A 23,499-nucleotide genomic window follows, 5' to 3' on the forward strand; every position below is an offset into this window, starting at 1 on the left:
TTGGACATTTCATCCAGATTTTCCAGTTTTGTTCAATATAGGCTTTTATAGTAGGATCTGATGTTTTTTTAATTTCCTCAGTTTCTGTTGTTATATATATCCCTTTTCATTTCTGATTTTGTTTATTTGGAAACTGTCTCTCTGCCCTCTGGTTAGTCTGGCTAAGGATTAATCTATCTTGTTCATTTTCTCAGAGCCAGCTCCTGGTTTTACTGATTTTATTTATACTCCTTTTTGTTCCCACTTGGTTGATTTCAGCCATGAGTTTTATTATTTCCTGCCTTCTACTCCTCTTGGGTGTATTTGCTTCTTTTTGTTCTAGAGCTTTCAGGTGTGCTGTTAAGCTGCCAGTGTAAGCTCTCTTCAGTTTCTTTTTGGATGCACTTGGAGCTGAGTTTTCTTCTTAACACTGCTTTCATTGTGTCCCATAAGTTTGGGTATGTTGTACCTTCATTTTCATTAAATTTTAAAGTCTTTAATTTTGTTGTTTCTTTCTTCCTTGACCAAGTTAGCACTGAGTAGGGCATTGTTCAGCTTCTGTGGGCTTTCTGTTGTTTTTGATGCTATTGAAGATCAGCCTTAGTCCGTGGAGTTCTGATAGGATGCATGGGATTATTTCAATCTTCTTGTATCTGTTGAGGTCTGTTTTGTGACCGATTACATATGGTCAGTTTTGGAGAAGGTACCATGAGGTGCTGAGAAGAAGGTATATTCTTCTGTTTTAGGATGAAGTGTTCTATAGATATCTGTTAAATGCATTTGATCCACAACTTGTGTTAGTTTCAATGTGTCTCTGTTTAGTTTGTGTTTCCATGATCTGTCCATTGATAAGAATGGGGTGTTGTATTCTTCCACTTTTATTGTGTGAGGTGCAATGTGTGCTTTGAACTTTAGTAAAGTTTCTTTTATGAATGTGGGTGCCATTGCTTTTGGAGCATAGATGTTCAGAATTGAGAATTCTTCTTAGTAGATTTTTCCTTTGATGAGTATGAAGTCTTTTTTTTTTCTTTTTGGATAACTTTTGGTTAAAAGCTGATTTTATTCCATATTAGAATGGCTTGTTCTTGGGACCATGTGCTTGGAAAATTGTTTTCCAGCCCTTTACTCTGAGGTAGTGTCTGTCATTGTCACTGAGGTGTGTTTCCTGTATGCAGCACTGAGTAGGGCATTGTTCAGCTTTTGTGGGCTTTCTGGGTTGTCTCCCTCTGTGAGTTCTTTATTCTTCTATTTCCATTTTTAGGTCCTGGAAGGTTTTGTTCAATTCCTTCACCTGTTTGGTTGTGTTTTCCTGGAATTCTTTAAGGAATTTTTGTGTTTCCTCTTTAAGGACTTTTAGGTGTTTACGTATTCTCCTGTATTTCTTTCTTTTTTGGGGGTGGGGGCAGGACAGAAAAGGTTTATTTGTCTTGCAATTCCAAATTAAAGCTCACCATCAAGGAGAAGTCAAACGTAGTTACATCATGTTCACAGTAAACAGCAAAGAAGGAATAAAGACAGAAAGCCTTGCTTTCTCTCAGCTATGCTTCTCCACTCTGATACTGTTGAGGAATCTCTGTGTAAGGAATGGTGCTGCCCACAATGGGCTAGACCTCCTTATATTAATTAATAGTCAATATAATCTCCCACAGACATTCCTATGGGCTGAAGTATCTTCATAATTGTTCATTAAGATTCAATTCTCAGAGGATTATAGGTTGACAGTTAAAAATAACTAGCACAAGGTGCTATTGTTATTTCTTGGCTAGAGGACATGTGACCATCCAAATACTTCCTATTTTGTACACAGCTCACCTTTTGGATATCTCTTTTCCATTATTATTAGATATTTTCTTTCTTTACATTTCAAATGTTAGCCCCTTTCCTGGTTTCCCCTCCGAAATACCCCCATTCCCTCCTTGCCTCCCTCTGTTCACCAATCCACCCTCTCATGCTTCCTGGTCCTGGGATTCCCCAACACAGGGGCAGAGAGCCTTCACAGCACCAAGAGCCTCTCCTCCCATTGATGACTGACTAGGCCATCCTTTGATACATATGCAGCTGGAGCTATGAATTCCACCATGTGTACTCTTTGGTTGGTGGTTTAGTCCCTGGGAGCTCTGAGGGTGCTGGTTAGTCCATATTGTAGTTCCTCCTATGAGGCTGCAAACCCCTTCAGCTCCTTGGGTCCTTTCTCTAGCCCCTTCACCAGGGACCCTGTGCTCAGTCCAATGGATAGCTGTGAACATCCACTTCTGTATTTGTCAGGCACTGGCAGAGGCTCTCAGGAGACAGCTACATCAGGCTCCTGTCAGGAAGCACTTGTTGGCATCCACAATAGTGTCTGGGTTTGGTAATAGTGTATGGGATAGATCCCCAGATGGAGTAGTCTCTGGTTTGTCTTTTCTTCAGTGTCTGCTCCATACTTTGTCTCTGTAACTCCTTCCCTGGGTATTTTGTTCCCCCTTCTAATAAGGATCGAAGTATCTACCCTTTTGTTTTCCCTCTTCTTGACTTTCATGTGGTTTGTGGATTGTACCTTGGGTATTCTGAGCTTCTGGGATAATATCCACTTAACATCAGTGAGTGCATATCATGTGTGTTCTTTTGTGACTGGTTACCTAACTCAGGATGATATCTTCCAGATCCATCCATTTGTCTAAGAATTTCATAAACTCATTTTTAATAGCTGAGTAGTACTCCATTGTGTAAATGTACTACATATTCTGTATCCATTCCTCTGTTGAGAGACATCTGGGTTATTTCCAGCTTCTGGCTATTATAAATAAGGCTGCTATGAACATAGTGGAGCATGTGTCCTTATTGTTGGAGCATCTTCTGGGTATATGCCCAGAAGTGGTATTGCTGGGTCCTCAGGTAGTACTATATCCAATTTTATGAGGAACAGCCAAACTGATTTCCAGAGTGGTTGTACCAGTTTGCAATCCCACCAGCAATGGAGGAGTGTTCCTCTTTCTCCACAACCAATCCAGCATCTGCTGTCACCTGAGTTTTTGATCTTAGCCATTCTGACTGGTGTGAGGTGAAATCTCAGGGTTGTTTGGATTTGCATTTCCCTGATGACTAAGGATATTGAACATTTCTTTAGGTGCTTCTCAGCCATTCGGTGTTCCTCGATTGAGAATTCTTTGTTTAGCTCTGTACCCCATTTTTTTAATAGGATTATTTGGTTCTCTGGAGTCTCCATGGCCATGAATCAGCAGGATTAATATAGTAAAAATGGACATCTTGACAAAAGCAATCTACAGATTCAATGCAATCCCCATCAAAATTCCAACTCAATTCTTCCCAGAGTTAGAAAGAACAATTTGCAAATTCACCTAGAAAAACAAAAAACCTAGGGTAGCAAAAGCTCTTTTCAACAATAAAAGAACTTCTGGTGGAATCACCATCCCTGACCTCAAGCTGTACTACAGAGCAATTGTGATAAAAACTGTATGTTATTCGTAGAGTGACAGATAAATCAATGGAATAGAATTGAAGACTCAGAAATGAACCTACACACCTATGGTCACTTAGTCTTTGACAAAGGAGCTAAAACTATCCAGTGGAAAAAAAGCATTTTCAACAAATGGTGCTGGCTCAACTAGTGGTTAGTATGTAGAAGAATGCAAAAACAATCCATTCTTATCTCGTACAAAGCTCAAGTCCAAGTGGATCAAGGGCCTCCATATAAAACCAGATACACTGAAACTACTAGAAAAAAAAAGTGGGGAACAGCCTCAAGCATATGGGCACTGGGGAAAATTTCCTGAACAGAACACCAATAGCTTCTGCTCTAAGATCAAGAATTGACAAATGGGACCTCATAAAGTTATAAAGCTTCTGTAAGGCAAAGGACACTCTCAATAGGACAAAATGGCAACCAATAGACTGGGAAAAGATCTTTACCAATCCTACATCTGATAGAGGGCTAATATCTAATATATACACAGAACTCTCCTGTATTTCTTTAAGGGAGTTATTTATGTTCTTAAAGTCCTCTATCATCATCATGAGATGTGATTTTAAATCAGAGTCTTTTTTTTTCTGGTGTGTTAGAGTATCCAGTGCTTGCTGTGGTGGGAGAACTGGGTTCTGATGTTTCCAAGTAGCTTCTGTTTCTGTTGCTTATGTTCTTGACCTTGTCTCTTGACATCTGGTTAACTCTGGTGTTAGCTGGTCTTGCTGTCTCTGACTGTGGTTTGTTCCTCCTGTGAAACAAGTTTTCTCTGGGAGGAATTTGGGTATGGAGAACTGTGGCACAGGATCAGCTCTGGCATATAGACAGAAACCTGAAGGAGGTAAGACCACCACTTCTGCTCAAATTCCTGGCCCAAGAGGGACCCGTCCAGAGCCATCAGGACACATGAACCAAGGAATAGCCATGGACAGGACCCTTCAGGTTTGTTTGGTTTGGTTTGGTTTGGTTTGGTTTGGTTTGGTTTGGTTTGGTTGGTTTGGCACAGTCTCAGTAGGTAGCTCTGGTTGTTCTGAAACTCACTATGTAGACAAGGCTAGCCTCCAACTCACAGAATCTATCTACCTGCCTCTGCCTCTGCCTCCAAAGGGCTGGAGAAGAGAAGTGCACCACCATATCTAGCCAAGAAACTAATGTATTTCTAAGGAGAGGGAACCACAAGGAGAAGTATGTGTGGACATGAAGTGACAACTAGTTTTACATCACTAAAATAAAATTCTTTTTTTTTTTTTTTTTTTTTTTTTTTTTTTTTTTTTTTTTTTTTTTTTGGTCTTTTCCAGACAGGGTTTCTCTGTGTAGTCCTGGCTGTCCTGGAACTCACTCTGTAGACCAGGCTGGCCTCAAACTCAGAAATCTGCCTGCCTCTGCCTCCCAAGTGCTGGGATTAAAGGCGTGCACCACCACTGCCCAACTAAAATAAAATTCTTAACATGGGGCCAATAAGCAAATAAATTCAGTGAGTGCATTGCACAAAACACTGAATTTCCATGAGATGTTTTTAAAGGGTCCAGTCAGCAGAGGAAGAGGGCTCATGTAAGAATGGCTATGGGTCAAATAACATCAAGGAGTATGGGAGAGAAGATGAAGTCCCCATCACTGAACTCAAGAATGCATGCATTTCAGGGACTATGTAGAGAGTCTGAAGACGGAGCATTAGCAGGAAGGCTAACTGAGGTACAAACAGAAGCAGAATGTACACTCTAGATCCTAATCACCTGAGGTACCAGACCAGCAGTGGGAACAGGCTGAGTTGAAGAAATAGGAGAGAGTAGGCTTCCTGTTCACACTTGCATATGCAAGAAAAAAAAATCTCCGTGGAAGGTTTTCAGTTGTAATTTCTGGCTACCTGTGCCCATGGATAGGAAAGGAGGATTGTAGGTAAGAAGGTAATTAAATGAAATGCCTCTATTCAAAACCTTCCCCTAACCTTCAGGTCAAGTTGCACTTGAATAAAGATTGTTTTTAAGCCAGAGTCCAGGTTCCAGCAATGATTGAGACATTGGGGAGGGACAATGTTTCTGCTAGCCTGGGAGACAAATCAAGCCTAGCATCACACAATAATAAATAACTACTCAACTGGCACAATTCAACTACTTTAAGTTACCTGTCATAACTACACAGTGAAGAGAATCTGGCCAATTCATTTGGGAAATACAATCATTTAAATATCCTGGTAAATGAAAGAGACTCTGAGGAGAAATGAGTGTTGAAATATAAGAGAGCAAGGCTAAGTCGCACAGTCTGTGGACACAGGTCAGACTGGCCAGTACAGAAACTGTTGATCTAATTGGATTCACCCGTTGGCTAAAGATGACTTTTGAAAACCAGGTACTCCAGACACAAGTGAACTAGGCCGAATGGCTTCCCCGACTCCAAATACCTGCAGATGTTCAACAGTTTAAAAATAAGTAGAATTTAACTTTACCTAGTGGAATTTAGTTTTATAAAACTGCAGAATACTGTTCCTCATTTGTCTACTGTCTTAGTTAGGGTTTCTATTGCTACAATGAAACACCATGACCAAAAGGGAGGTTGGTAAGGAAAGGGTTTACGTGGCTTACACTTCCACACTGATGTTCGTTATTGAAGGAAGTCAGGACAGGAACTCAAACAGGTGGGAATCCTGGAGTCAGGAGCTGATGCAGAGGCCATGGAGGCAGGAGCTGATGCAGAGGCCATGGAGGGTGCTGCTTACTGGCTTGCTCACCATAGCTTGTGTAGCCTGCTTTGTTATAGAACCCAGGATCACCAGGCTAGGGATGACACCACCCACAATGGATTGAGCCCTCCCCCACTAATTGAGAAAATGCCCTACAGCTGCATCTCATGAAGGCACTTCCTCAACTGAGGCTCATTCCTCTCTGATGACTCTAGCTGTGTCAAGCTGACACACAAAAACAGCCAGTACAACGGTCCCCATGTCAACTTGACAAGCAGATCACTATCAAATCCAGCCCTTCCTTTCTTATTCATCCTCAAGATCTCACATTAAAAACATAACTTTAAAAGTCTTTACAAATTCAAACACATTAAATTTTCAGGCCCTTTAAAATATCCAATTCTTTTAAAATCCAAAGTCTTTTAAAATTCAAGATCTCTTAACTGTGGTCTCCAGTAAAATACTTTCTTACTTCTGGAGGGAAAAACCAGGACATAGTCACAATCAAATAAAGCAAAAATAAACTCCAACCATCCAATGTCTGGGATCCACTCAATCTTCTGGGTGCCTCCAAAGGGCTAGGATCACTTCTCAGGTACTGCCCTCTGCAACACACAGAACTTGTCTTCTAGGTTCTGGATGGCTCCACTGCTGCCTGCTGTTCTTGTTGGTCATGCCATTGTACTAGCAACTACAAAACACTGGTGTCTTCTGCTGCAACTGGGCTTCACTTTCACCAATAGCCTCTCATAGGCTCTCTTCCTGGTGCCAATCCTTAACTTCTCTGCATGACCCCTTCAGCCCTGGGCCTTCAACTGCCACTGAGGCTGCACCTTGACCAATAGCCTCTCCTGATCTCTCACAGTGCCAAGCCTCAACTGCTCTCTATGACCCCTTCATGCCTTCAAAACTGGTACTACCAGGGTGACTCTTTCACATTAACAAATCCAGCTGCCAGGAGATACAACCTTGGCCACCTCTGGAACACAGTTTCTCTTGCTCTCATGAAACATTTCCCAGAAGATTTCATCTTAGAGATGCTGGTCTCTTCTTATCACTGCTAATTTCCTAGCTCCACCTAAATAGCATCAATAGTCCCAGTAATGTAAAGTTTTCACTTTAGTAGTTCTGGTATCTTGTTTATCACAGCTGATGCTTCAGCTCCAGCTAAGCTGAACCACAGAATCTTAAAACAAAAGAGCAAATGGCCCCGATGGAGTCTGTAATATCCCCTCTGAAACTTCACAAGGCAGGCCTCCATCATTTGCTCCTACAGAATAGCCCATTGAGATCTCAACGCTTAATGGCTTTTCTATGCCAAAGTTCAACAGTCTTTGCACAATCCTCCCCCAAATAAGGTCAGGTCTATCACAGCAATATGCCAGTACACTGGTACCAACATCTGCTTTAATGTTTCTATTGCTGCAATGAAATTCCATGACCAAAAAGCAAGTTGAATGGCTTGCACTTCCATATTGCTGCTCATTATTGAAGGAAGTCAAGACAGGACTCAAACAGGACTGGAACCTGGAGGTAGGAGTTGATACAAAGGCCTTGGAGAAGGGCTTATTACTGGCTTGCTCAGTCTGCTTTCTTACAGAACCCACGACCACAAGCCCAGGACAGTACCACCCACAATGGGCTGGGCTGGGCTGGGCTGGGCCCTCCCTCATTAATCTAATTGAGAAAAATGCCTTACAGCTGCAACTCATGGAGGCATTTCCTCACCTGAGGCTCCTTCCTCTCTGATAAATCTAGCTTATGTCAAGCTGACACACAAAACCAGCCAGTACCTCTACATCCACAAACTCCAATATATCAAAACGTTAATACTTGTGCAAAACTCATTTAATGTAGCCAATTTGAAATGTGTTCATCATATGTTTGGAGGTCAACGGTAATTCTTTCATTTATACAGTTTCATGTTTTGTATTTTTCTTCTTGTTCCATTAAGAATGAGTCATCTAAAATGATGACATTCAATAAAATACAAGAAATGTAATTAGATAAGAATCAGAATCAAGAGAAACAGGGGTAAAACAAGCTATCAGGAAAAAGAGGGAAAGTTAGAAGACTAATAATACTAATCATATGTTCTTTCACATTGTTATTAGAATTTAAGTTGCAAATCTGCCTCAAACTAGTCACCAAGACAGAAAGAGGAACATAGGGTTCTCTCTTTGCAGAATGGAAATAATGTCGCACATATTAATTGTTCAGAGGATAGACGGCTCTGGTACTCAGAGCTCAAGAGGATGCTTTGCGTGGGCTTTAAACAGGAGCTGTTGTAAGAGCCCTTCCTTCGGTCCCATCTCCAAAATGATCTAACAGTAGTTTCTTTTCCACAGTCTGCTATGTGACTCCTTTCCAATGCATACAGTGGAGGAGATGTCAAGCAGTCAAGAATGCTGAATAAGGAAACCAAAACTGTGCATAGTTTGGAAAGTTCTAGCTAGACTCCTCCTGGTCTAAATAAGAGGAAGACAGGTAGATGGCAAGGCCTTTGTCTAACTGAACCTCTAGAAACCATTTTTTTTTTATCAATTAATCATATCAAATTTTTAGACAATCCGTAGTCTGTTGTGTGTGAAGAAACAAATGCATTTCATGGACCCCGTGAGGAAGACATTCTTCTTTAAACATGCATTCCCTGAATTTGAAATGAAGATTATCCAAATTTACTTCCTTGTTATTTTTCCCATAATACTAGTAATCTTGATTCTAGTATAAGTGTGAATTGAGAGGATTATGTTTAATGTAAAAAGAATATTAGGTGGTGAGAGTTTGAAAACAAACATTTAACAAAGAACAGACAGGTGTCTAAAATGACAGACACCAGGAGGGAAGATATACAAAGACAAGATGCAGAATACAGGCTTAGAATTGCACTGCTGTGGTGCATGTGGAGACAGTGTTGCAGCTGGTTCTTGAGGCAAGCCTCAACATCAGTCACCACATCCTAAAGATGCTACACTTCCTTCAGGACACAGGAAATTTAAAAAAAAAAAAGTTAGAAGCTGCATCCTTCTATAACGAAAAAAAGCTCTCAGAGCACACAGTCAAAGCACAACGTGAAAGTTCTCAAGTTCTATGTGTTAAACAAGTAACTGTCCAGAAGGCAGGAGTCAGGGTGGGGGTGGGGGAACAATAGCTCAGCTGTCAAGAGCGCAAGAGCGCAGGCAGAGAACCTCTACATAGTGGCTCACCACAGTTTAGATCTCCTGTCCCAGGAGATATGGCTCCCTCTTCTGCCCTTTGCTTGCACTGCACACACAGGGTGCACAGTCTCATTTGCAGGCAAGACACCCATACACATAAAAACATCATTTTAAAAGAGGTAAAAGGTATATCAGAAACACAGGCTCTCTTAGAAAATAGCAGGTTTGCCAGAACAAACAACACAAATGAATTACTCAATACCCTTGATTATAAGAAAGATTCTTTAAATGCCCTTATCTTTATTGGGCATGGCAACCTGCTTTGTTTTCATATATTATAACAAATTGGTTTAATCACAACTCTCTCAACTATATCCTCCAGTCTGCCTACCTTTTATCTAAAAGTTTTTCTTCACCTACCTGAAACAATCCAACTAGAGAAGAAATAGTTCTATATTATGATTTACCAGTGTGTGAAAATAGAATTGTGGGTAATATTCTGGGTAGTGAGGAAGATGATGCATGAAAACTAGGGTGGAGAAAGGACAGGAAATGAGGTGCTCCCTGTTAGATACATGTGCTAAGGAAAGAGTGACAAGAAGTTAATGATGGGGGCTAGAGAGATGGCTCAGCGGTTAAGAGCACTGACTGCTCTTCCAGAGGTCCTGAGTTCGATTCCCATCAACCATATGGTGGCTCGCAGCTATCTTGAATAGGATCTGATGCCCTCTTCTGGTGTGTCTGAAGAGAGCGACAGTGTACTCATATAGATAAAATAAATCTTTAAAAAAAAAAAAAAGAAGTTACTAATGACTCACTACATTATGTGACAGGACAACAAATGTCAAGATGGAAACCCTCACAGTGGAAATGGAAGGCAAAGAGAGAGAGAGAGAAAGAGAGAGAGAGAGAGAGAGAGAGAGAGAGAGAGAGAGAGAGAGAGCCTTTGTGTCAAGCATGGGCTTTTTTGTGGATTTGTTTGTTTCTCTTTTTCTCCTAAACATTTTTAAGCAGAAAAGGCACTGGATCATTTTTAAAACCTCAATTTATAGAGAAAGTACCTAAAATGTTGTTTCAAAGGTGGAGGATGTTGCTCAGATAGAATTAGTCCAATACACCAGAAGCCTCAAGCCTAATCTTGGATCTGGTCCCTAGCATCAAAAATAAATAAATAAATAAATAAATAAGTAAATCTGTATCTATATGATATATGTGAGGTTCCTTTGGAACCACAGACACTTTTAAATGTTTTGTTTCCCTCTTTAGCTTTAACAATATATATATTAAAAATAAACCACAGCTCAAGTTTAAAACAAGTTACCTGTTACTTATTAACCAGATTACTGCTCCTTCTGAAATAATTTAAGAATTTTTTTTAAACATAAATTCTGCCTTCTAAATTGTTTTCGAAAGTAAAACTGAAACAGTATCGATTGCTTTAATACTGGAAAGTGGGCACGAAGTGAATCTGAACAGAGACCTGCCTTCCTTGTTGCTGACGCACGCTCACGCTAGAAATGTCAATGAAACATAACCAAGTTCGCCTGTTTTTAGAAAGAAGCCATTATTTAAAATACAGTTAATTGCCCTAGCAATAACAACAACAAACATACTATAATTTTAAATGGCTGGGTTATACACAATATGTATCTTGAAATAAAATTTCATTCACTCAACAAATAACCGACATTCAACAACATTCAACACTGGGGAATTACAGAATAGGAAGAGAAGGAGGACAGTGGTGGTTGGGGGGCGAGGAGAGTAGCAGGAGGAGGGGAACTGGTAATGATGGTGATTCTGTCCTCCTAGTATTTATATTGATTCAGTTCGCCAAAATCTCTAATCTGAAATAGTGCTTATAAAATTGGAGCTTACAATGGCAATTTTTTCCAAAATTCTAAGCAATAGCTTAACGTAACATCCAAAACGGCAGCCTGAGAGGAAACTATTTTACTAAAAGCCCTAATGTATGAATTTTACTTTAAGAACAGGGGAAAAAAAGACTCAACCAGATTCTCAGAAAGGCAAGGGTCAGCTCAGAGTTGAAGGCGAAGCTGGAGACAAGCAGCTTTTGCTGGCACATCTTTCAGAGTCTCTGACATCTCTATCAAACTTGCAGCTCTCACACCCACAGGCTCCCGCTAGCTTTATCCTAAGAGAACACGCAAGCCTCACCCATCAACTAGGTAATCTGATTTCTAAAAAGACTTTCCTTAAACTAGCCCCCAAAATGTTAAAGTGTTTGCACCACTGACTTTATATACCACTCGGCTAGCTGTAAATTACACAAAAATCCACAACCACCCCTAAATACCTCTAAAACAACAACCGCGGTCGTCTACATTTCAGCAAAAAAGACGGGAAGAACGCATTTGCTGATCCTGCTTTTTAAAAATGCAATGACACAGTCTTCTTGAGCTCGTGAAAAAAAGGCAACGGTCTCCTTTCAAAGAAGCCCCGCGCCAACCTATCCTTCCAAGCTCCCCCAGCTCTCAACCGAGGGTCCCCTGATTGTTGGCGAGTAGGGTCCAGCGCCCCTGCTTGGCCTCGAACGTCCCAAGCAGAGCGTTTCGGGTCCCCGGAGGCTGCGCCCAGCGCCATTAGCACACCTCTGAGCTCTGGCAGCCCAGGAGGGAGGCTCCGGTTCTTCCTGGCCGCAGCATCAACAGCCCGTAGCCTCCAAGGCCTGGCCCCGCCTCGGCCACCTACCTACTGGGCGGGGGCGCCGGCTTCGCGAGTCTGGGCGAAGGGGTTCGGGAGCACGCATTTCTAGGAGCTGTGGCCTCTGCCGCTGGGCGCTGGGGAGCGCATCCTCCAGGGTGGGAGGAGGGAGAAGACCGGGGGAGGGCGGTGATCGCCCAAAGAGAAGGAGCGAAGGGAGGTGGCAGGAGCGGCCCGGTGCGCTCCTGAAGGGTTCCGGAGTGCAGATCTGGCCCGAGCAACCGCTGCCGGGGTGCTCAAGGCCTCCTCCAGGTACTTGCACCAGCACCCACGATCAGGGCACCAGTCGCGAATGGGGCGGAAGGCGGGGAGCAGCTGTGGCGCGACGCCCGCCTGGCGCCCGCCTCTAGCTCCGCCCGACCCGGGGCGCGCGCTGCACTCGTCTGCTGCGGCTGAGACCCGGCAGCTCAGCGGCCCGCCTTAGCGATTCGGGATGCAGCTGCGACATCTTGCCTGCCTGGAGAGACCTCGGAGCCGCAGGCTGGACCGCCTCGAGATGGCTCGAGTCCCCCAAGCCTGGGCCCAGCGGCTCCGCCTCGGAGAGCTGCGCGCGCCGCCTCTGCAGGCCCCGGCCTTTTGTGACGCTGCCCAGGGCTAGGGTCATGCTGTCTGTGAAAGGAGACCGGTCTGCTTACCTGGCCCCTAATCTCATCCTTTCTAGCAGGCTCCTGGCTGGATCTTGGGAGGGAAGTTAGCGCTTATGGGCACATCTGGCGTTAGAACCCTTGCTTGAGCCTTAAAGTCCCTTTACTTTCCCTTCCAGCTCTAGGACCAGGGGCAACCGTAACATTTCATCCTCTGTCTTTTTCGGCATTGCGTTTGGCAAAGGGGCCCACTGTCTTTTTCTTTTGTCCCCGGTACAACATGCTATAAACCGCCAGATTGTAATCCTTATAGCCAAGGCAATGCAGTGTAACAATTGGGCAGTCCAGCCGGAAAGATTTTTTGTATGATCCCAGGGACCTGTTCCGGTGAGTTTCCAACCGGTATTGGATGCTGTTCCCTTTACAGTCCAGTGGCTCTCCCAGCAAGGTGACTCGGAGAATCTGGTCGTGAATATCACTCTTAAATACAGGAAGAAAAAAGTGTGTGCGTGTGCGAGGGTGTGTTCGTGTGTGCGCGAGTGTGTGGGTGTGGGGAGGGAGTGTGTGTGCGAGTGTGTGTGCATGTGCGTGTGCATGTGTGAGTGTGTGCACGCGTGTGTTTCTGTGCGTATGTGCACGAGTGTGTGTGTATGTGCGAGTGTGTGCATGTGAGTGTGCGTGTGTGTGTGTGTTTGTGTGCGTGTGTGCAAGTGCATGCGTGAGTGTGCACACGTGTGAGTGTGTGGGTGTGGGGAGGGAGTGTGTGTGCATGTGTGTGTGTGAGTGTGTGTGTGCGCGTGTGTGCTTGTGCATGTGTGGGTGTGCGTGTGTGTATGAATGACTGGTGTGTCCTAAGCCATCAACATGCTCAGTACATAGAGGCTTCCCCAAGTTGCTGATGCTTCTTGGTACTGCCAGTCTCTCTAGAGGGTGGAACAGTCAAGACTGAGATTTCAGCAGCAGATGATGTTACATGGTCATGCTAATGTGGAATCACTTCTTGGTTTTGCACTGACCATCTGTAAATTCTGACATCAGGTTTACATATTTATGCTTTGAGTAGGAGAGACTTCTTTCCATGTTCCTTAGACACCTTTTGGTAAATGATTTAGCCTTTAGCAAAGGAAGAAATGGGTCCCTAAAATATAAAGACATGATTCTATTTGTATCAGAAGAAAAACATAGCTTGAAGTCTCCAGTGAAATGGTGACAGTCTTACAGTTCTTTGATAAGTGCTTTCATGATTTTGAAATCTAAGTTTAATAATAAATCTGAAAGCACACACACATACACAAACACACACACCGAATGGTGGCATAGCCCTGTAATCTCAGCTTTTGGGAGGCAGAGTTAGGAAGAAAGGAACCCAAGGCCAACCTCAACTACAAAACTAGGCTATAAGGCACCCTGTTTCAAAAAGTAAAATAAAAACTTTTAAAGAAAGGAAAAATCATGTCAAGTCCAAGTTTTGATGATAAGATAGCTAAGCTTTTGGGGGGAAGTGGATAGACCTAGGAGGTTAGGGTGGAACTGTGAGCTGCATTGCCCTGAGTGGGAGGAGAGGCACATGATTCAGTCCTGTTCTAAGAACAGCTGATGAGTCTAAAGCCCCAATTCAGAATGACCTAATTTAGGGAAGGAAGACATACATAGTTCTGTTATGAAAAACATCTTGAAATCACTCAGGACAAGAACTTTACTGGTTGCTTGACGAAGTGCATCAATCGTGAGTGCAGGCTCTGCAGGAACTGAGCTGCAGGTACTGTTTCCCACCCTTTAACTCTGTCAGAACCCTTTTGTGCCTATGAACCCAAGGTCCCAACAAGAAATAAAATAAGCCTTGATTTCTTTTCTCTTAGGCAAAAGTGTAACTGAGTATGTGTTTAAAGTGGTAACTTGCCGATGGAATGTTCCCGAGCTTTTCCAAAGCAATGGCAAACAATGTCACTGTCTTCATTAGCTCCCCTGGGATTACATGATGGATCACAGGCTAATTACAGCTTGTCACTACTGTAAAAATCTGAACAGAATGGGGATTACTATTCATATGGTTGGGGGTGGGGTGCTTCTAATTTAAAGATTCTTTGGTCGTTCTTTTTTGTTACTGAGTATTGACAAATTCATCTGAGTCTTGTCTTCACACAGAAATCAGAATTAGCAACATCTACATCCCTCTTATCTAGTATAGTACACATCATCAAATGTGGTCATTCAAACTTAATGAAATACAGTCGTTATGATTTTCAGTCTGTTAGTCATACATTAAGTTCTAAAAAGCTAAATAAAGCTTGTGATTGCCTTTTGGACAACACAGGACACATCATTTCCTGATTACAGGAAATTCTTCTGGAATGCTTGCCAAAAGGGTAGGAAAGATATACAAAAAGAATTGATAATTTGGGTGCAGCTAGATGAAATACTATTAGAGTATATACTTAATAACATGATAATCCTTAAGAATTCACAGATTGCCTTTGGACTACAGCTTCAACATGTGTTGTCCTTGGATAAATTTCTAACTCTCTGATGCTTTTATCTTCAAAGGTAGATGATTGTCATAGGGTAGATATAGGGAATGAAGTAGTTCATGAAGAGTATGTAGCATGTACAATGTGTAATCAATAGAGTTCAGTTATTATTACAATAGCATGTATTAGGGTAATAAAGGCTTTCTTTTCAAAATTTGTGTCCCTGAACTGAACACTATGGTCTATTTCTGTAATGGCAGCATTTAGGTAGCTAGAGACAGGAGGATTGTCAGTCTCAGACCAGCCTGTGCTACATAGCAAAATCCTATCTCTAATTAGTAAAGTAATTGATTAAAATAAAATGATTTCCATAGCACCTCTCACTGTACCTGGCTAGTGGAAAGTTGGGGCTTGAAACCGTGGTAAACATGAAGAAAAAAACCTTTTCCTGAAAAAGGGGAGAAGTTAGGGTGTAGCAATTTAAGTGCACTAAACATGTTCTTTCTTCTGTGGCAAATAATCCTTATATAGTGAGACTTTTACATAGATAGAGAGGCAGGCAACTCTTTGAGCAGAAAAGAGAGAAGAAAATAGTGAATCACTTCATTTGCTCTGCTCTCTTGTCTTCATGAAGTGGGAACTAAGCCAGTGTGAGGCACCTGGATCTCTGTGTTCTTCAGAGTAATTTTCTAGAGGACTTGGGTGTGCATAGAGAGCATCAGTGACAATATATGCAAATAGTATCTCATTCTTACCTGTCTGTCTGGAGATATTCTGTACTGAAGAATATGGCTAGTGTTTGTTTTAAAATGCAATACTGGCCATGTCTCATGGAACTGGAATTTCAAGACTGTAGGTAAATATGGCTCTTAACCATTTGCTGATAAAGGTCCTTGATTAAGTAATGAACTTTGGAGTCTGGGAATATGGCTCAACTGGTGAAGTGCTTGCTTCACAACCTGAGTCAACTCTCCAGTGCTCACAGAAAAGCTGGGTCTCAAAAAAATAAGGCGTATCATAATAGAGGGGCACACCAGAAGTCCTCCTCTGCCCTACACACACACACACACACACACACACACACACACACACAGACACACACACAGACACATACAGACACACACACAGACACATACAGACACACACACACAGACACATACAGACACACAGACACACACACAGACACACACACACATACACACACACACACAGACACACACACAGACACATACAGACACACACACACAGACACATACAGACACACACACAGACACATACAGACACACACACACACACAGACACAAACACATACAGAGAGAGAGACAGAGACAGACGAGAGAGAGAGAGAGAGAAAGAGAGTGAGAAGGAATTAAGGCTCACTGAAATATTGACAGTGATGTATATTTCTGTGCAAAGGTGTTTGAGTTTGTGCAGTGTATGAAAAGTTGAAGTTACCACACATAAAGTTTACTCTTGGAGTGATAGTATTCAGAACTACCCTTCTATGTCTAGCTCAGAGAGAAATACATGTTCTCCTACTCTTGGACTTGGGCTGGTTGACACAGGCTGCCAGTGACACTGATGGCAACTACATCTAAAGAGGTTAATTAACCTCTAATTAATATCTAAAGATAATTAATGGCATTGAAGGCAGCAGCTCATTTTCACAAGTTGGGATCATTGCTCACTTGCAGTGTTTTTCAACCTATAGATTGTGATCCCTTGGGGATCCAATGACCTTCACAGGTGTCACCTAAGACCATTGGAAAACTCAGATATTTATATTATGATTCATAACAGTAGCAAAATTACAGTTATGAAATAGCAGTGACATAATTGTATGGTTGGTGGTTACTATGACAAGAGGAATCGTATTAAAAGGTTGCAGTGTTAGGAAAGTTTAGAACCACTAGCCTATTGGCTCACTAAGATACCATCTTGATTTTGAGAAAACATGAAAGAAACGAGATGTTGTGCCATATACCTGTAACCCCAGCACTGAGGAGCCAGAGACATTAAGATTTTAAAGGTCTTTTGGAGGGGAACCTTGGAAAGAAGATATTGTAAATAAAGAAAACATCTAATAAAAAAAAAAAGATTTTAAGGATCTTTGTGCTTGGTTATATGGTTAGTGCCTGCTCAATTTTATATGACACTACCAAATTAGTTTCCAGGGCACTGTATCATTTTATAGTCTTATCTATATGTATACATTATAAAAGATCGATTTGAATCTATTAAATAAATGTATGAAAGTATCTGATATATTTCTTTTTGTTATCTGTAATTCCTTGGTTACTTCAACTGTCACCTCCAGTTAAGCTATGACATTGGCAGTCAAAGGCTAGAGAGATGATGGCTCAGCAGGTGAGAACACTTCCTGCTCTTCCACAAGACCTGACTTTGGTTCTCAACATTCAGATCTGCTGACTCACTACTGCCTGAAACTCCAGATTGAGGGAACCCAAAATCTTCTTCACACATAGACTTACATAACACATACTTGCATGCTTGCATGTGCACACACACACATACACACACACACACACACACACACACACACTCACACACACACACACACACACGCATAAGTACTTAAATTGCCAGTCCCATTTGTTCACCATGGTGTCTTTCGTGCTTGAATAAAATGTACAAGTCATAAGTTGGCTCCCTTGTGAGAAAATAAAAAAACTAGACACTTGGCTCAAGGTTATTTGTTGTTCTATTTTGGAAAGAACAAGCTATTAGAAAAAATACCACATAGTTATCAATAATGATAGAATGATACTTATATGATGAATATGTTTTAAAATAAATTAATAAAAACAGAAAATAGTTACAATATTCTACTCCTTGGTAAAAGCACAAAAGAGAACAATTAAGGAATAGAAGATATTTCAACCTTCCTTAGGTTGCTTTATAAAGTACAAGATATATTTTGTACCGAATCATATTATATTTGGCCAAAAAAATAACAAAGTACTCTATTGTATAGCAACAGTCCAGAGGCCATGGGAACCAGTCCTAAAGTACCTTGAATGAACTTACAAAACAAGATAAGAATGTATGAGCCCTAAACAACGCATACAAATGGAATAAAAATTAATGAGAGGAAGGGAAGTTCTTTTTTACAAAAGGAGAGTAAAATTAGGTGTCACCAAAGTGCAGACACTACAGCAAGAAACTGATTCTGAATGGTATCACCAACAGAAACTGAAAACGGAGAAGCAGCTGTGAGTAGCAAAGGATCAAGTCCTCTAGTTGTACTTGCTTCTTCCAATATTTACTAATGACATGTCATTACAATAGAGAAATATGGCAGATACCTCCACCAAGTCATCAAACTTACCATTTATTCTATAATTGCTTTTAAGATTACCTAAAGATAGGGAAATGGATGGATCTGGAGAATATCATCCTGAGTGAGGTAACCCAATCACAAAAGAACACACATGGTATGCATTCTCTGATAAGTGGATATTAGCCCAGAAGATCGGAATACACAAAGTACAAACCACAAACCATAAAAAACTCAAGAAGGAAGACCAAAGTGTGGCTACTTCGTTCCTTCTTAAAAGGGGGAACAAAATACCCATGGAAGGAGTTGTAGAGACTAACTATGGAGCAGAGACTAAAGGAAGGACAATTCAGAGACTGCTCCACCTGGGAATCCTTCCCATATTAAATCATCAAATCCAGACACAATTGTAGATGCTGGCAAGTGCTGGATGACAGGAGCCTGATATAGCTGTCTCCTGAAAGGCTCTGACAGTACCCAACTAATACAGAAGTAGAGGCTCCCAGCCATCCATTGGACTGAGTACAGGGTCCCCAATGAAGAAGCTAGAGAAAGGACCCAAGGAGCCCCTTAGGACAAACAACAATATGAACTAACTAGTACCCTCAGAGCTCCCAGGGACTAAACTTCCAACCAAAGAATACACATGATGTGACTCATGGCTCCAGCAGCATGTGTATAGCAGAGGATGATGGCCAAGTCGGTCATAAATGGGAGGAGAGGCCCTTAGCCCTGTGAAGGTTCTATACCCCAGTGTAGGGGAATGCCAGGGTCAGTAAGCAGGAGCGGGTGAGGTGGTGAGCAGGGGGAGGAGGGAGGGAACAGGGGTTCCTTTTAGTTTTTTTTTTTAGTTGTTTTTATTTTTTTTTATTTTTTTATTTTTGGAGGAGAACCTGGGAAAGGAGATATTGTAAATAAAGAAAACATCTAATAAAAGTTAAAGGGCTGTAGTTCAGGAGTCCAGTGCAGATCTCGAAGGACAGATGCCAATATGAGAGAGAGCAAGCCTGTTTTCTATCCAAAGCTTGGGGAAGAGTCTGCCTCTCTGTCCTTACCCACTTCCTTGGTTCCTGGTCCCTGAGCACAGGCTCACTGAAGCCAGTAATAGCTACTTGAGTCTCCTGTGACATCACCTGGGCACCCTCCTGTCTCCCTCTTTCACTTTTAAGGATACATAATGATTTGGGGTCCTCCCAAGGTGATCTAGGAGAATTTTGTCCATCACAAGATATTTAATCACCCATGAAGTTCCTTTGCTATGTAAGATGGTATCCTACATCTCATAGCAGGACGCACACATAATAGGGTTACTATTGCTATGATGAAACACCATGACCAAAAGCAAATTGAGGAGGAAAGGGTTTTTTTGGCTTACATCTCCCCCACCATAGTCCATCACTGAAGGAAGCCAGGACAGGAAAGCAAACAGGACAGGAACCTGTAAGCAGTAGCTGATCCAGAACCCATGCTGGGAATGGGGCAGAGTGCTGATGGCTTGTTTGCTCCTCATGGATTGCTCAGCCTGCTTTCTCATAACCCAGGACTACCAGTGGAGGGGTGTGCCACCTTCAATGTGTTGGGTCTTCCCATGCCAATCACTAATTAAGAAAATGCCCTACAGGGCTGCCTGTAGACTGCCTTCGGAGGCATTTTCTCAACTGAGATCCTCTCATCTCAGATGACTATAGCCTGTGCTCTGGGGCTATTCATGGACGAGGCATTCTTGTACTGGAGTGAACAACATTACAAGGGAGTGGGGGAACTGGCACTGTGCTTATCCTGATAAAAAACATGGAAGAAAATGTTTCATTTAGCGTATGTTTTCTGACAAAAGAAATATCTAGGTTGAAAGACTTTCCAAAATAACTGCCCTGCATTATTAAAAAAAAACAACAACAAAAAGATCAGTGTTGGTAAAAGAAAATCAAAATGTATGAATTAAAGAAATGAAACTGAATTAGATCCTGAATATTAAAAAAAAAACTATAGAGGATATTTCAGGACAATTGAGACTTTTGATTATTGATCTTATAATAAAAGCATTGTATTGAACTCAAATTTCCTGAGTGTGAGCATTTTACTGCTAGTTCTTATGAGATGATAAGTGTTAAAATATAACCACAACATTACAATAACCACAAGTGGCTCAGGAAAAAAATCCTGGATTGTTTATCCAAAAATTCCAAACAACAAAATACTAGCCATTAGTGAGTCTAGCTTATTACTATAAGATAACATTAGTCAAGCTTAAAATACTCAATTAGCTACATTAAACACAGATCTTGAAATATTCAGTTAGCTACATTAAAATAGTAAAAAAAAAAAAAAGCCATCATTTTATGTACCCAATAGAACCGTCTTATCATTTTAAAAAGAATCAATGTTTAAACAGTATTGAGATTTTATTTCTTAACACTAAGGTTCGAAAAGCCATTGGATATTCAACACTTGAATCACATCTAAATTAGTACTAGCTGCATTTCAGGTCCCTGGAGACCCTTGTGAAAGGCACTGAACACACTGCTCAGGTTCACATGATCTTGGTTTACTGAAAATGTTTGGCAAAGTAGGAGTGCATTTTCTATATAAAATAGGACAAGGGGCCAATGGTGGCAGTGGTGCATACGCCTTTAATTCCATCACTTGGGAGGCAGAGGGAAGGGGAATTTTGTTAGTTTGAGACAGAGCCTGGTCTGCAGAGCAAGTCCTCGGACAGCCAGGGTCCACAGAGAAATCATGTTTGGAAAAACAAACAATAAAATAAGAAAATAAAATTAAATTTAAAACTATGATATAGGGTTAGCACAGGCCTTCAACCCCAGCTTTTGGGAGCAGAGGCAGGAAGATCTCTGTAAATTAGAGGCCAGCTAGGACTTGTAGCCCTGTCTCAAAAAATTATATCCTGTCTTTAAAAAAAGTTTGGAAATTTCTTTGGGTGATACTTTACTAACTAATCGTATCGATTTCCTTTAACCTTCCTGTTTGTGCATTTAAGTAATTTTAGATTATATCGATGATTTAATCATCACCTGATATACATGCTAGAAAACGAGAGGCAATACGTAATCCCAGCTCAGCTGATTCTGCATGATCTCAGTGGCTCTGGATGCTCTGGGGAGCCAGTTCTTTGCGGGGCCATGTATACTGTGCCCCTTCCCACCTTGCTGCACAATGGGGCTCTTGGCTTACATTCCTCTTGGCTTGCATTTCTTGAGGGTTTGTAGATGGAGGCTTGGCAATTCCACAATTTCCTGGTTGCGTTAATGTATACTGAAGCGACTGCCCAGATAGGAATCTTCTGAGGACTGTGAGAATAGCTCACAACAGTCACTCCAGTGCTAATACCATCATTAACCCAAATGGCATATGCCAAATGAGACACGATCACGTGATACATATACATATGTATTTATGTATATACATATAGTAATATATGTACATGTATTAGTTTACATGTGTGATACACCCTTTAGTCCCTACATTTACACACTAATGGCTTTGAGGGGCCCTCTCTGCCACTTTTGTTGGTATTAATGGCATTTACTATTACATTATATTTCCTAACAATAGCAAAATTAGAGTTATAAAGGAGCAACCAAAATAGTTTTATGGTCATCATTTGATGAGACACAACATACCATGAAGACTGTGGTAAAGATTGCAGTATTTAGAAAGGTCAAGAAGCACTTCTCTAAATGAATGGGGCACAGTCTGGAGGACATGCTAACTCCATGCTGAACATCACATAAGAATAGTTGGGAAATTTCCAAGCCTCTGCTCTCTTTGCACTGGTGGTGGCTGAACACCTTTTCAGGTCAGTTTCATTTTATAACTATAAACATATTAAATTCCAGCTAAGAATATTACTGTGGCAATTTCAAGAGAAAATGGGAAGTTGTCATTTTCTCTCCAGACTTTAAATCAGTGTCAGTGGCTGAATATTACCTCTCTTCTTTACAAGAGTCTTACTTCAAATTGGACACCCAGGAAATCAAAGGTTAGCTAGACCTAAGCCTGGCTATAGAGTCTTGGGTTCTCAAGCCAGCTAAGATTCCTGTCTTAGATTAGAAGTTGTTAATATTTGCAGATAAGCAGAAGTGACCAAGCAAGTAGAGGGTGAAAGAGGAGAAAAGGAAAACATTGTTAGTTATAATTGTGCATGGGTACATAAGGCCATTTTCATGCATGTGTGTAGCAGGCTTTGGATTCAGCTACACACGACTCACTAAGTTACCTCTCTTCCTAATACCTTCCCATTAGTCCAGTTTGTGCCTCAGGCAATTTTACATCTACTTTCAGTTTATCTGCTTAAGCATGATGTTATATAACCTAAGAACTGGGACATATAAATGAGAGGAAAGATGATTTTGTACTTCTGAAGCAGACTTAATTCAATTAATATTTACGTGATATTTACGTGATAGGAAAAAAATACAAAGATACAAATAGAGACAGATTAGATTTGAATCAAGTGTCTAAGACGGTCAAGAAAACAAGCAAATGGCAAGATATGGACAAAAGCTTACAGTAGCCGAGGCATAGAAATAGTTTCATGGAACGCGATAGTAGGAGAAATTCAGGACTTTCTCCAGCACTGCAGGCAGGAGGGGATCAGGTTTCCAGAGTCCCTTTTATGGGCGGTTGCAAAGTCCTCAGGAAAAGGGCCCCAGTTTCCGGTGCTCTTTCTCACTGCAATCTAGTGCATGCATACAGTTCAAGGCAAATCTGCCCTCTAGTGTTTGGAAGTACATCCGACACTTTAAATGAACCAAATAAAACAACAGAGAAACCCCAGACGAGCTCCCTGGTGGTCTAGTGGTTAGGATTCGGCGCTCTCACCGCCGCGGCCCGGGTTCGATTCCCGGTCAGGGAAGCAGTTCGTTTTCTTAACAATTACAAGAATTTTTACTGTAATTTGTTTCTTACTGCTTCTTTATTGTCGATAACAAAAGTTCTATTACTTTTACGAATGTAAATATATTTCAAAACACGCTATGTGGGCCAAACAGTGGTGGTGCACGCCTTTAATCCCAGCACTTGGGAGGCAGAGACAGGTGGGTTTCTGAGTTCGAGGCCAGACTGGTCTACAGCATGCGTTCCAGGACAGCCAGGGCTACACAGAGAAACTCTGTCTCCAAAAAACCCTCCAAA

At 41.5% G+C, this 23,499-nt stretch overlaps 1 protein-coding gene and 1 non-coding gene across 4 annotated transcripts in view; one reads left to right on the top strand and one right to left on the bottom strand.

Annotated features, from left to right (window-relative positions):
* Positions 1–22,948, bottom strand: part of Ncoa7 (nuclear receptor coactivator 7) — a 187,555-nt gene extending 164,607 nt beyond the window's left edge. For 2 of the 3 annotated variants that reach the window (XM_031380712.1, XM_031380714.1), the window contains exon 1: positions 11,987–12,489. The gene's annotated coding sequence lies outside the window, so the exon portion shown is untranslated. Of the gene's footprint in view, positions 1–11,986; positions 12,490–22,874 lie in introns of those variants that run through there. The other variant, XM_031380713.1, reaches the window with a different exon arrangement.
* Positions 22,949–23,149: 201 nt separating this feature from the next.
* Positions 23,150–23,221, top strand: Trnae-cuc. Its single transcript has one exon. It is a non-coding gene; the product is annotated as a tRNA-Glu (tRNA).
* Positions 23,222–23,499: the final 278 nt, after the last annotated feature.

This window comes from Mastomys coucha, unplaced genomic scaffold (genome assembly GCF_008632895.1).
Source record: "Mastomys coucha isolate ucsf_1 unplaced genomic scaffold, UCSF_Mcou_1 pScaffold2, whole genome shotgun sequence".
Taxonomy (NCBI): domain Eukaryota; kingdom Metazoa; phylum Chordata; class Mammalia; order Rodentia; family Muridae; genus Mastomys; species Mastomys coucha.